The 14,297-nt window shown below is 34.4% G+C and overlaps 1 pseudogene; it reads left to right on the forward strand.

The window, feature by feature from the left end:
- Window positions 1-360: 360 nt before the first annotated feature.
- Window positions 361-1,859, forward strand: LOC141723885 (heat shock cognate 70 kDa protein-like; annotated as a pseudogene).
- Window positions 1,860-14,297: the final 12,438 nt, after the last annotated feature.

The raw sequence follows: 14,297 nt of genomic DNA on the forward strand, positions 1-14,297 counted from the left end.
AGTTGTTAATTTAAAACTATCAAAGCAAGTTTAGAGATAATTGTTTTTTAAAACTATCTCTATAGTTTATAGTTCCAAAGTTTGACTAATTTCAAACTTAGTTGGATTCTTACTTTTCAAAGTAATACCTTAATTAGCGGTATTCAAAGGAAAATTTATCTATCTAACAATTCCCTAATATGTGTGTTTTTATAATATGGACATGTAAAAGGGGACAAGAGGAGTAACATTAATAGTAGGATGGTATATCAAGGGTTGTTTAGAGTGTATGCGAAGTGTATTCAAAGCTTCTGCACTTATTACTATGCATAATCTCATATTAAAATGATCTAGGCACTCTTCATATAGCTGCATGCAAAAATGGGCAAAAATGATAAAATAGGAATAAGAATTGATCTAGGAACAACAAATTCTTGTGTCAGAGTATGGCATGATCGAGTTGAAATTATTGCAAATGAGCATGGTAGCAGGACTACACCATCTTGTGTTGTTTTCAGTGATATGGGGCATTTTATTGGCGATGCTACTAAAATTAGGCTGCTCTCAATCCTTTAAATACTATTTTGGTAATCATATATTTCATTTATCATAAAATCTTGTATAGACTTTCACAAATAACTTGCTTGGTTTTAGTTTCTGAGATTGTTTCTTCTGTGAACATATGTGTCTACTGAATTCGATGTGCATTGCAGTTTTTATGTTTTTACTTATTGCATTTCAGTTTATGCAGAGAGGCCAAAGTTTGTTGTTGGTAGGATAGGCTGTGTTTGTTAGTAATACTGCTTTCTTGAATCCTAGATTATAATTACTGTCTTGTTTAATTTTTGTTGGTAGATTCTAAACGGTTGATCGGTAGGAAGTATGGTGATTTGTGTGTATAAATTGACATCAAGGATTGGCCCTTTAAAGTTATTCCTGGTGGTAGTGAAAAACAGACGATTGTGATCACCTATAAAGGGGAGGAGAAACAGTTTGCCGTAGAGGAGATCACGTATATGGTTCTCGGGAGATGAAGGAGACAGTCGAGGCTTACCTTAGTACTAAAATAAAGAATGATGTTATCTCTGTCACAGATTTTTTTAACAGATCTCAGCGCAAGCTATAGAAGATGCTGCATCCATTGCTGGCCTTAATGTCTTGCATTTTTTCAATGATCCAATATCTGTTGCCTTTGCCTATGGCCTTAACAGAAATTCTCTCAGTATACGGGAGAAGACTGTGCTCGTTTTCAATCTTGGTGGTACTTTAGATGTTTCTCTTTTAATTATTGAAGAGGGTGTATTTGAAGTTAAGGCAATAGCTGGTAATACTCGCATAAGAGAAATGGACTTTGACAGTCATCTTGTAGAACACTTCGTGTGGAAGTTCAAGAGGAAGCACAATAAGGACATAACCAGATATGTGAGATCTCTTGAGAGGTTAAGGACTTATTGTGAAAGTGCAAAGCGAGCCCTCCCTTATAGTGTCAAGACATCGATTGAAATTGATTGTTTATATGATGGTATTGATTCCTACACAAGTATTACTCGTGCTAGGTTTGAAGAACTTAATATGGATCTGTTTAGAAAGTGCATGCCCGTAGAGAAGTGTTTTAGAGATGTCAAGATGGATAAAAACATGGTACATGATGTTGTGCTTGTAGGCGGGTCTAGCAGAATTCTAAAAATCCAGCAGCTATTGCAGAATTTCTTCAATGTAAAGGAGCTATGCAAGAGAACAAATCCTGATGAAACTGTTGCTTATGGCGCTGCTGTTCAAGCTACCATCTTGAGTGGCAAGGATGAATAAGGATAACCAGTCTGATGTGTTGATCCAAGTATCTGAGGGTAGAGAATAAGGACGATAGATAATAATCTGTTGGGGAGACTTATAATCTCTAGGATACATCCTTCCCCAATGGGGGTGGCACATATTTTTTCTGCTGTGATATCAATGTAAATCATGTGGTAGAAGTTTCTGCTGAGGACCAGGTTACCTAAAATTAAAACAAAATAACGGTAAAAAGTGATGAGGGGAGACTCTTTGACGAAGAGATTGAAAAAATGGTACAAGAAGCTGAGAAGTACACGGATGAGGAAGAGGAACACAAGAAAAAAATTGAGGTAAAAAAGGTCGGGGCGAAGAATTCTTTGGAAAGGTACGCAAATAACATGAAAAATTAATCATGGACATTAAGAAGATGGAAGAATCTGTCGATGAGTTAATTCAGTGGTTGGAGGGCAACTAGCACGCAGAATCAGAGGAGTTAGAGTACAAGATGAAGGAGCTGGAGGAAGATGCAATTCTATCATTGCCAAGATGTATGGTGCTATCCAAAAATTTTAACTATTGTTGAGTAGTGATGAAATCTAGGCTATTCAACACTTGCTTCTCTTTAATATAACTTCAAATTTTTGAACTTGTGTGCTATAATATTCTCTATCCAATTAGAGCTATCTATCACAATGAGTTTGTTCTTGTCCGCGTGTGATTGTTACAATAGTTTTGCATATAAGTTCCTATATTGAAAAAGATAATTATAAGATAATTATCAAGGAATATTAAATTATCCAAAATAACAAAATAATTTGGTTTATAAAATAATTAGACAATTCATTTTAGAAAAGAATCATTTTAGTGACAAAGCTAAACCATTACAATTCTATAACAAGTAAGATAACTACTATTTGCATGACTAGAACTATATATTGTGAAATTTTATAATTACATCGAGTTCAATTCATTTTTAATAACATAATTTAATAACATTTTTTATCACATATTCTCATCAGGTTCAATTATTTACAAGTACCGATTTAATATTTTATAATTTATATTAATATTTTATTTTATTAAGTTTGATCCACACGTGTTTCATACGTGTTTCGCACGTGTTCCGCACTTGTTAAGAGGCTTCAATTCTTTATAAATACTAATTTTAAATTTTAATCTCGGGCGATACTAACAAAAGGTGCATCCGGTGACCAGCAATATAATGATATGAATGATACAATTAGTATAAAAAGTTTTACCGGATTGTCTTCTCGGTTGACGGTACCGGAAGAATCCGGCTCTATCCTTTTGAAACTAAGAATCCGGCTCTATCCTTTTGAAACTATATATATATATATATATATATATATATATATATCATTAGGATTGTGACAATGAAAAGTCCTAAAGATAAGGTGATGAGAGCGATGATCCTATTGTTACGTTGAGTCACACTCTCATATGAAATCTGTACACTGACGATCAAAATAATAGAAGTAATGATCGTCAGTAGTATAAGAGTGCATCGATCAATCCACTTCCCAAAAAAATATTAAATACTAAAGTCAGAACATCTATAAACATCTATAAACATGTGATAATAAATTGATAATACATTTTTATAAATATATACATACGTATGGGAAGGGTTGTGGACAAGTAGTAAAGGTGAAAGAAACAGATAACCATAAGCGGACTAAAAAAGGGAGATCCTGAAACATGGCCATGGACGAGTAGTGGAGGTGGAAGAAGCGGATAACTATAACCGGGAGAAAGAGGGAGATCCTGAAATATACATTTTTTTTTAGAAAATATTCTTATTTTATATAAGTATTTTTTGGTAATCTTTTACTTATACCTTGAGGTAGTATTTTCAAATGATAAATTTAAAATAACATGAATTAATCTTCCTTCGGATATCTATATGACACGATTATTAATAAAATGAATGTGAGAGAGATATATTAGATTTTAAATAAAAAAATCATCTATTAGTTTTCTTCATAATATTATGTTAAAAAATTTATATATTTGTCACTGATTATTATTATATTGTATTACACACACGCGCGCACGCACACATATATATAGAGAGATGACAACGGGTCGGATTGGTTCGAGTTTCGTAAGATCCAAATATAGTCCGTTAAGTTTCGGTTCGAGTTCGGGTATTAAAAATAAAGATCCAAATCTGATCCATCGGATTTTTCGAATTTCGGGTCAGGTTTAGGTTATACAGAATGATACTAAAGTGAATATAATTTTATACAGAACTTTGAATAACTAAGGGCAAAAGAAAAAAAAATCGACGAACATATGTTATGTAATTTTTTTTATAAATTTTTTTTTACGTAACATGAGATTTTTTGTGCTCTTTAAATTCTATTTATTTTAATTTATTTTACAGTACCTTATAGAATCAGTTCAATCAAAATTCTCAACCTGCTTTTCAAAAGCCCCTCCCCAATTCATACCCAGTTCAAAATCCCAACTCATATCCTCCTCAAACCCTTGATCATTATCCTAACTCAGTCCCCTTGAATCCTCCTGGTTTTAGTGAATCTGATAAGCGTTTGAATTCCTTAGAGAAGAGTACTGAGGCGTTATTGAAATCTCAAGATAATCTAACTCAATCTCAACAAGCTTTCATGCAAACTCTGACCCAATATAGACAGTTGCTAAATTCAAACACACAAACCATATCTAAGCTAGAGGTCAAAGTTAGTCAATTGACAAACAAATTCAGTGAGAGAGAGAGAGAAAAAAAAATCATTTTCCTAGTCAACCCGAGGCTAATCCTAAATTTCATCAAAACCAAAATTCTCATGGAAATGTGAACTCCGTCATCTTTCTAAGGTCTGGAAATCAATTCAACAATCATGTTGGTATTAATACTCATGAGGAAGATAAGCTAACATCTGAACCAAATCCTCTACTCTTGAATTCTAATCTTCAACAACCTCCCAATCCAAATCCTGAAACTTTTGAATCTAATGAGTCATCACCATCCAAAGAACCACCTTCAAAAACCCACTCTGATGTATCTAGTAAAAAAGTCTTTAAGCCGAAAGCTCTGTTCCCTCAAAGACTTATCTCAAACAAATAATCTGCTCAGTTAGATAAGATTTTGGAAGTCTTTAAGTGAGTCAAGATCAACATTCCTCTTTTAGATGCAATTCAACAAGTTCCCAGTTATACTAAATGTCTAAAAGATTTGCGTACTCATAAAAGAACCACTCATGTTCCTAAGAAAACTTTCATAACCTCTCATGTTAGTCCTATATTATCAAATCAAATCTCTATGAAGTATAAGGATCCTGGTTTTCCTACCGTCTCTTACGTCATAGGTAATACCTTTATTGATAAAGCTTTACTCGATTTAGGAGCTAGTGTCAATCTTCTTCCATTATCTGTCTATCAAGTTTTGGGTTTAGGTGAACTTAAAAATACTAGTATCACTCTTCAATTAGCTGATCGTTCTGTTAGGCATAGTTGAAGATGTGTTGATTAAGATTGGTGATTTTATCTTCCGCATTGATTTCGTTGTTCTAGAAACTAAACAGGTCAAAAATCTCAAAAATCAAATCCCTATCATTTTAGGAAGGCATTTTCTTGCCACATATAATGCTTTGATTAACTGTAGAAATGGTTCGATGAAACTCACATTTGGGAACATGTCAATTGATCTTAATATCTTTAATGTAGGAAATCTGTTGGTGAGACTGCGTAGCCGTATGAACAGTTACGTGATAACTCAACACGATAACAACACTAGAACATGACAGGTTAATAATACTACATTTACACAAGAAATCAGGAAGAATGAAGACAAGGCAAATACAAAGAATCAGAAGCTTAGAAGAAAGCTTGAAGTTTGTTTACATGTCACTAAAAGAAGCTCAGTAATATGATCATGCCTCAGTGAAGAACAAAAGTTAAAGACATTCAGGGTTTCAGAAATGTTGAAGATTCAGTATACAAGTGCTACCGGAAGATTTTAGTGTATTGGAATTGATTGAAGATAGACAGTGTTCGAAGCATAAGAATCTGATGAATTGAAGACAGGGTATAGACAGAGGTTTATGAAGATGTTGTCTAAAGTACCAGAAAGGATTCCAGTGAAAGTACATCTGTTTATTGATAGTCAGTGTTCGAAGCGATAAAGTTGAGGCAAACTTAATAATGTAATCAAGGCTATAATACGAATCAGGGTAGAGGAATCAGGGTAATATTTTTAGAAGAATTGTTAAGTTGAGGAAGGTACTTGGATTGAACATTTATCTGGTAAAGTACGAGAAGAGGTGCGCGGGGTATACAGCTAAACAACTAAGGGGACTGGCGAAGCTCAAAGTTTATTTGTTAAATTAAATAAATTTATTTAATGGACTTTAATATAATTTATTTAATAAACTTAAAATGATTTATTTTATAAACTTTAAATAAGTTTATTTTATAAATCTAAATTAGTTTATTTATATAAGTTATATTTAAGTTAATTTTATAAATAAATTTAATTATAATTTAAACTTAAAAAGAAAAGAAACAAAAAGAAAACAAAAAAAGGAGAAAAAGAAAAGAAAAGAAAAAGAAATGAAAATGAAAAAGAAAACACAAAAAAAAGAAAAACAAAAAGAAAACAAAAGAAAAGAAAAAGAAACAAAAAAAGGAAAAGGAAAAAGTAAATCACAGGTGCATGTTTGTTTTGGTTAAGTAGAACATCACTTGTACCCCTGGTCGCCATAGGCTTTTTGTATTAGTTTAGTTAAGTACAAAGTTATACTTGTAACCCCTGTGGTCGCCACATCGGAGTTAGAATAATATAATTAATTGTAGTAATACTAGTACAAGTAGCTAGTCACCAGAGAACTTTTCCCCCCTTGGTCGCCACAGAAAAGTACCTCCAGTTGTCGCCACAGAATCCTTAGCCACACAATTTTATTGGATATAAAGACTACACATTTGCAGCAGAAGAAATCAGCCATTCATTTGGATTAATTTATGTTCATCTTCTCTCCCGAGAGAGTAGTGAAATGGCAGCAAAGATTTACAGAGAAGTTCAAGCTTTTTGTATATCCGTTTAACTTCACACCGGAGTAACGTTATAATGTCCGATTTAATTCTTGTATATTCTTAGGGGCATTATAATCGTTACCCGGTAATTAAATCCGAGTACAAACAAAAGCTAGATCATTGTATAGGTTTTGATTTGTAAATATTTGTAGAAGCTAGGAACTTTGTTGTTCTTAGATTGTAGCCGGTTAATTTATTTATCGGAGTGTAGCAACATCCCTCGAGATTTATATATGAATATATACTTCTCCGAATATCTTGTGTTCCTCATTTTATATTCCCATACACTATTCAGCTCAAGAACATGGAACCACTAAACGAGCACTAAATCTATATCCGCTAAAGATTCGAAAGAATTTTTAATTTTGTGATTATCGTATTCAACCCCCCTTTCTACGATAATTCGGGACCTAACAATTGGTATCAGAGCTTACTGATTGATACACAAATCAGGATCCTTAAATTAATTTATTTTATTAATTTGAATTTACATAATTTATTTTATAAATTTGATTTTGGAAATTTATTCTATAAATTTAATTTAATTAAGTTTATTATTTAAACTTGAATAAATTTATTTTATAAACTTAATTTAAATAAATTTATTTTATAAATTTGATATAAATTAATTTATTATTTAATTTATTTTTCGGTTGTTTTAGCTGCCAGTTTTGTTGTGATTAACCTCGACAATTCTTTTTCATTTGCTGCCATTTTTTTTCTTCTTCCCGACAATAGTTCAAGGGTAATTGTTATTGGCATGCGTGGCGCAAACAAAAGAAAAAGCAGCTCAGAAAAGGTGTACAGATTCAAGTGTATAAACTTGTACATGTAGCTTGGTCACGCGCGGAGGAAAAAGAATAACGCAGCAAATCTGTGGAGTGCAAGTCACGCGTGGGAAGAGAACATTCGCGCGCCTAAAGTTGCAAGCACTCGCGACTTGCCTGTCACGCGCCTGGCATCCATCTGAGTGCACAGATACGCACGGGTCTTGAGATGACTGTATTTATGATCGCCACAGCTTGGAGTCGCCATACAAATGAAAAGACGGCGCACACCTCCTTCCTGCTCGCCACTCACCTGCATACAAAAGCAATTATGAGGTCGCCATAGACACAAAAACTCTGTTATTCTGGTCGCCGCATAATTAAATTTCTAAGGCAAAGATGGCGCAAGAACAGAAGGTCGCCACAGAGAATACCTGTTGTGCACTTAACAAATTTTGGTTACCTAAAATTTATTATTTCTGATTTATTTAATTTTCCATAAAATTTAAAATTCTTAAATTTATTTTTTTTAAATAATAATTTACATTTTATTTAATTTTTAAGAAAATTCAAAATTCTTGAAAATTAAATTTTATGTAAATATTTATTTTTGATTAATTTATTTTCTAAGAAAATTAAAAATATTGGAATTTAAATTTCTCTTAAATATTAAATTAAGGGTATTCAAAGGATTGGTAGACTTAGGATTCCTCCGGGCTTTTAAAGTATATTTTAATCTTTCGAAGAAAACGAAGACCATGTGCTATTCAGACGGAAAATTCCCGAATACGGAAATTGAAGATAATGGTTTTCTTACTCCGATGAAACTGATTTCAAGACCTATAAACGAAAATTGTGGAAATTCCTCGAAGGCTTACTCCATAGGATACCACTGGGTTTTCAGACGCAGGGCATGAATGAAATTTCTACGGGTATAATTTTTCTCGGAGATTTTAAGACAACTCTATGATTCCAGATTATACAGTCATACAGTGGTTTGTACCATTGCTATATTTATCCGGGAATTAATGAGATCATACAAGCAGGAATTGTGGAGGTCAGAGAGAATAGTGGGGACAAACAAACATCTCAGTCACAGGTAGTAAAGTTGGAACCTTTGGATAAAATGTAAGAGTTACTAATAGCTGAATCAGAAGAAGCTCAGGTAGAAGTACTTGAGAGACTGAATGTCAGGGTCGTGTTTCACATGTCAGGGAAGTTTAGTCGCATCAGATTTACAAGGAGTACATAAGCTATATCCAAGGATCAAGCCTATCTATTCCGTAGCAGAGGTTCTTACAGATTCAGTTCAAGGGGTGATTACAAGACTGAGATTAGGACACAAACAAGATTTGATAGCTACAGGTTTGACAAGCAATATGTGTCAAGTAACTATCAGGGGTTTTGCTACAACAGAACAAGAAGCTTGACAAACAAGGATGAGTAGGGATTCAGTTGAAGAGTTGAGACAAAAGTGAAATGTTTTCTTAGGGAAGCAGCCAGTCAAAACTTATAGTGCATGGGAAAGAGTTGGGATGGATCAGATGACGAGAATCATGAATATCTTGCTTTCATAGCAATTTATGAAGATGGTCCAACTCACATATCTCAAGTTTCAAATTCTTGAACCACTGTAATATTTTGTTTTCAATATTCAATGCATGTTAAGATCATAGGGTTTAAATGTTTAACACTCGCACAAGCATGATATCATCACACATAGATAATGCTGAACTAGTTCACTAGAATATTTTTCTGGTAACTAGGATAGATGTTTAACTTGTGCATGTTACTTTAGATGATCTTAAATATGTGATTGAATATTTGTTGAACATGATTAATTGCTTTAGTGAGATATATATTTTCCAGCACTTAAGACCTTTGTTTTTGCTTATTCTCTGCATCCTATTATAATGTGATTTATTCATTTGATCTGAATTATTTGTTAAGATGTATTAATTTATAATTGGATTGAGATAGCTAGATGAGATTTATCAACAAGATTGGACTAGATAGAATTAGTGATATATTTGTTAATTCTGTTTGTTCCATATCATGCCTATATTGCTTTATTCTTGTGTCATATTTCTGAATGAATGCCATGTATTCCTATTTCAATGCTCGCTTATTTTTATGCCATGAATGCATCTCTTAGTACTTGCATTAATTATAAAAAGCATGTTTAGGATTATAATAGGGCAAAGACTGCTAGTCCTTCTTATGTAAGGTTGGAATCATTTTTCCCTCAGCCTAGAGACAATTTTGTCAAGGGTATCAAAATGGAGAAAATGGTCAGTCAAAGATAAGAATTAGCATGATAAGGTTGCATATGTTGTTATCTCTGTTTATAGTAAAATCTCTAATCCATCTGGACCCAAACTGATAAGTTGAGTACCAAGAACTGTTAATCCATTTGTGAGTGCAGGACATAACAGGTCAATTGATTCATATATATTCTTGGTAATTCATACTTAAGGCATATGATCAAAGAAAGAGCCTCACAATCAAATGTGATCAATAAAAGCTATTCCGTCAGTAATCTTTGGAGATGACATCAAAGGTTTTCATTACAGGACAAGCTATACAGAAAAGGGATGTCATCATGAACTCAACAATTGTTATAACTGATAACAACTAATTATTGGAGTCATTGATAACAGTTGAAGCAACTTCCTTGCTGGAGAATCAAGGCACAAATCCTCTTATCAGACAGTTCTGCATCAAAGGACAAAATGTCAATTCAAGGAAGGATTAATGTCTCATCTGAAGCAGGAAGGGTGAGAAGCTTGCTCTTCTTAAAGTAAGTCAAGGAAATGCTCGTGGCTAGACTGGAAACTCTGAAAAGGTGAAGTCAATGGTTTCTACTGTAAAGCTTCATCTGACAAAAGTTTAGCTATGGCATTGGAATCTCTCACCCTTGAACATCATCTCAAGGAACTCTTTTGTGAAAAGGGGTTAGTGAGAGGACTGCCTCATCTGGAATTTAGAAGGATGACAAATGTGAGGCATGTCAGGAAGAGAAGTCAAAGACAACATCACATCAAAGTTAAGATATACCTTAGTGATGATTGATGACTACCCTTAATACAAATTTGTTGTTCGTGCGTTCTCAAGACAAGACATCATAGATAGTGATTGATCATATCAGGAGATCAAACTGGAAGCAACTGTAAAAGAAATGATCTTGTGGTCAGATAATAGGACTGAATCAAGAAACAGTTCTGATTAATATCTGTAACATCAAGAACATTCTGAGACATATTCAGTACTAGAAGCTCCGTGTCAGAATGGAGTGGTACAAAGGAAGAACTGGAACTTGATCAAAGCTATGAGGGAAATATCAAGCTAATAAGACTTTCTAAATACCAAAGGGCTGGAGCAGTCAGAACAGTTTACAACAAGTAAGATCAAACCTTGATCGGATGTATACATGAAGACCAATAATGAGTTAATGGCCAACAGCATTAAAAAGTGGATAACCTAAAAGCGTTTGGAGAGAATGTTCTACAGAAGCAAACAGTCTAATGTTTTTAGTTGTTTGAAGATCTTGGCATTTGCAGCTAAGACTTGTAAGGATATTCTTCATGGCTACTCAATGGAGTTTACAACCTACATGGCATTTGTGGTTGATCAACAAAAGATGATTGAAAGTCTAAGTACACATTTTAACAACTCCATGCTCCAAGCTGTTAAAGGTGAAATTGATGGTATTGATGATTCATATCCAAGCAGTGGAATGACAGTGTATAACACAACTCATTATTTCAATGAAGCCAATCAGCAAGGGTAAGGATTTTCAGGAAATTCCAGCAACAGCTTAGGGGGAGCAAAAGAAGGATCAACTAGTCAGACACAATACCACATTAAAAATCAGAGGACACTAAAGAACATATGTGTTGAGACAAAGGGTTTGATGTCAATATTATTCCCAGAGTCTAGTTCTTAAGTGATCTAGATGGTGGAGTAATGATTAGAAGGTCTACTGAGTGTGAATGATTATTTCTTTAGTTTTCTATCTAAAGAAGACACTAAGAAAGTTATAGAAGCTCTGATAGATCCAGATTGATTGGGTAATTACAAAGCAAGATGAACTCAATCAGTCAGCAAGCAGATTATAAGGAAGCTGGTATCCAAAACAAATGACAACTTTGTAATTGGTACAAGGATAACCAGAAGTCAAACTGGATGACAATGGCATTGTTACGAGGGACAAGGCCAAACTGGATGCTAGGTTATTATCAGGAAGCAGTATCCAGTGACGAGACTTGAGGATATTACGACATATCAGGCACCTGATGCACATTACACTTGGAATTGGACTCTAGTAGATGTGTACAAGTGTACTCCTAGTTGGTGAGTCAAAAGAGGAAGTCAATGCATAACAATTCATGGACTTTGCAGTTGCAGATCTATTGGACCATGTAAATCTCTTCTTCACAAGCTCACTTCAGGTTGGTATGAACTAGTATACTACCCAAGAAATCGTCAAGGACATGGTATGGCACTCTAACTGAAGTTGTAGTTAAATATGAAATAGTAGAGTCGTCATATTAATAACTCTCTTTATCACTAAGCACAAACATATTAATTTATATGTGCAGTGACATAATGATAATGTTATATGTTGGTCTACTAACAAAGACTTGTGCAAGATTATTTGCTAAGTAATTGTAGAGTAGGTATGGAGGAGCATGTTAGAAAGGTTATAATTCTTTTTGGAATTACTTCAAACAAGCCATTAGGATAAACTAATTCAACCTTGACTGGAACTTTTGACACACTTGACTTGGAGACAGCTTTCTCATTAGCATTATCTTCAGCACGGATTTCTTCTTGAATAATAAATAAGGTCTCATCAAATGGTTCATCAATTGATTCTTTATAGAGGGGCAGACCTCTGACCAATTCTCTTTTGACAAGAGAATTCATTGTTTTAAAATTGAGATGAGAAAGTCTCTTGTGCCATAGCCAACTCTCATCTGACGATGCCTTTGCATAGAAATAATTGACTTCAGGATTGCTTTCAGAGTTCATGTCAGCTACGAACAGATTTCCTTTCCGGATTCCCATCAAGGAGGGTTTTTCACTTTTCTTGTGCAGAATCTGACACTTCAGCTTGTCGAATAAAACATTGTAGCCGTTGTCATAGAACTTACTAATGCTAAGCAGATTGTGTTCAAGTCCTTGCACAACATACACATTTTCAATGATAACATTTCCAGCTAGCAAACAGCCATATCCCTCCGTTGAACCTTTGCTGTTATCTCCAAAGGTAACCACTGGGCCAACTTTCTCAACCACATTTGATAGCAGGGCTCTATCTCCGGTCATATGTCTTGACGATCCGCTGTCAAGAATCCACACTACCGGTTGTACCTGTTTAATGCCCTGCAATACAAATGGATTAGACCTTCTTCAGAACCCAAGCTTGGCTGGGTCCGGCATATTTGTAAAATTGGCCTTTATCAGGCAAAACAACATTCTTAATTTTAATATTCTCAACTTTCTCAATGACTGGACATTTGACCTTGTGAACAACCTTGACAAATTTCTGTTTAGGCTTAGGCACAAATGTCTCCTTTCTAGCTTTAGGAGGACTAACAGTCTTAGACCTATCATGCTTTCTATTATTCACATGTTGACGAGGAGTAGTCTTATCATTAGAAACATGCTTACCATTAAAATAAGCATACATCAGATTAAAAGCACAAGACATACAATCAGGAACACCACATGCTTTATGAGAGGGATTAACAATAGGCAACTTATGCATGGTAGACATGGCATTTGTGTTATCCAACTCATATGTGTCTGAGTTAGTCTCAGTTGCTTTCACAACCTTGACTGGAACTTTTGACACACTTGACTTGGAGACAGCTTTCTCATTAGCATTATCTTCAGCACGGATTTCTTCTTGAATAATAAATGAGGTCTCATCAAATGGTTCATCAATTGATTCTTTATAGAGGGGTTCATCAACACCCTTAAGCACATGTGGTACTTCCCTGCCTTTAGCACAGACATGAGGAGGGGAGTTTATGCCTAATTTTCCAATAGCAACATTGTAATCATAACCTATTCCAGATGTTTGATTAACAGCTTGCTTATTGTAAAACTCTTTGGACTTCGAACAAGAATTAAAGTAAGCTTTAACCTTAGCCTCAAGACCGGTGATCTTGTCTTTGAGAATAGTTTCAAGTTGTCTATAACAGTCAACTCTATTCTCTAGAAAAGATAATTGTTCTTTTAATTTATCTTGATTAATGTGCACAAGTCTTGATTCATTGACCTCTTTCTCAAGGTCTTTGATTTGTTGATTTAACAATTCATTATCACGACGAGCACAATCTAAGGAACCTCCTAGATGATAAACTAATTCAGCATCAGTAAATTTTACCTCTTTTCTTGACGATGAGGTGTTTGCATCACTAGCCATGAGAGCAAGATTCCCAACTTCTTCATCTTCACTGTCAGTATCATCCCAGCTTCTTCCCTTTGCCAGGTAAGCCCTTTCAGATTTAATCTTCTGATTAGAATCGTAAGAGTTATTCCTAACTTGTTTTGGCTTCCTGCATTCTGTGGTAAAGTGTCCCAACTTATTGCAGTTGAAGCATCGAATGGTGCTTCGATCAACCATCCCTGTTTTATACCCACAACTGCTGGTGTTAGAGGATGAAGATCCACCTTTCTGGAATCTGTTGTAGTTGG

The sequence above is a fragment of the Apium graveolens genome, chromosome 1, assembly GCF_009905375.1.
Source record: "Apium graveolens cultivar Ventura chromosome 1, ASM990537v1, whole genome shotgun sequence".
Classification (NCBI taxonomy): domain Eukaryota; kingdom Viridiplantae; phylum Streptophyta; class Magnoliopsida; order Apiales; family Apiaceae; genus Apium; species Apium graveolens.